This window comes from Bubalus bubalis, chromosome 22 (assembly GCF_019923935.1).
Source record: "Bubalus bubalis isolate 160015118507 breed Murrah chromosome 22, NDDB_SH_1, whole genome shotgun sequence".
Taxonomy (NCBI): domain Eukaryota; kingdom Metazoa; phylum Chordata; class Mammalia; order Artiodactyla; family Bovidae; genus Bubalus; species Bubalus bubalis.
Window position 1 is genome coordinate 35,170,785 of NC_059178.1, and position 557 is coordinate 35,171,341.

Genomic DNA, 557 nt, shown 5'->3' on the forward strand with positions numbered 1-557 from the left:
TTTTTAAAAAAATAAAATAAAATAACAAATAAATTTAATCTCAAATTGAAAAAAAAAAAAAGAAAATTATGGCATAGAAATAGACACCTTCATTGCTGCTCATTCCATAGATTCAATAACTACCGATCCTGAGTACACAGCTAACCTGTTGGTTGAATCTATGGAAGTTAAATAAGCATTATTTTACTAAAATGAAAGCATTTTAGGAGTTTTCAGCATGTTTGCTATTTTCACTTAATTACAAATTTTTCATGTAAATGTAAACATTTTTAGACTATTTTCCCTGGTAGCTCAGATGGTAAAGCATCTGCCTACAATGCAGGAGACCCAGGTTCAATCCCTGGGTCAGGAAGATCCCCTGGAGAAGGAAATGGCAACCCACTCCAGTACTATTGCCTGGAAAATCCCATGGACAGAGGAGCCTGGTAGGCTACAGTCCATGGGGTTGCAAAGAGTCGGACATGACTGAGTGACTTCACTTCACTTCACTTCTACACTTAAGAAAACTAAAATTAATATGTACCTAAAATATTTATATATTTACTGAAATCAAACTG

The 557-nt window shown here is 34.3% G+C and overlaps 1 non-coding gene across 1 annotated transcript; it reads left to right on the forward strand.

Annotated features, from left to right (window-relative positions):
- Nucleotides 1-280: 280 nt before the first annotated feature.
- On the forward strand, nt 281-353 carry TRNAC-ACA. The gene has a single exon. It is a non-coding gene; the product is annotated as a tRNA-Cys (tRNA).
- Nucleotides 354-557: the final 204 nt, after the last annotated feature.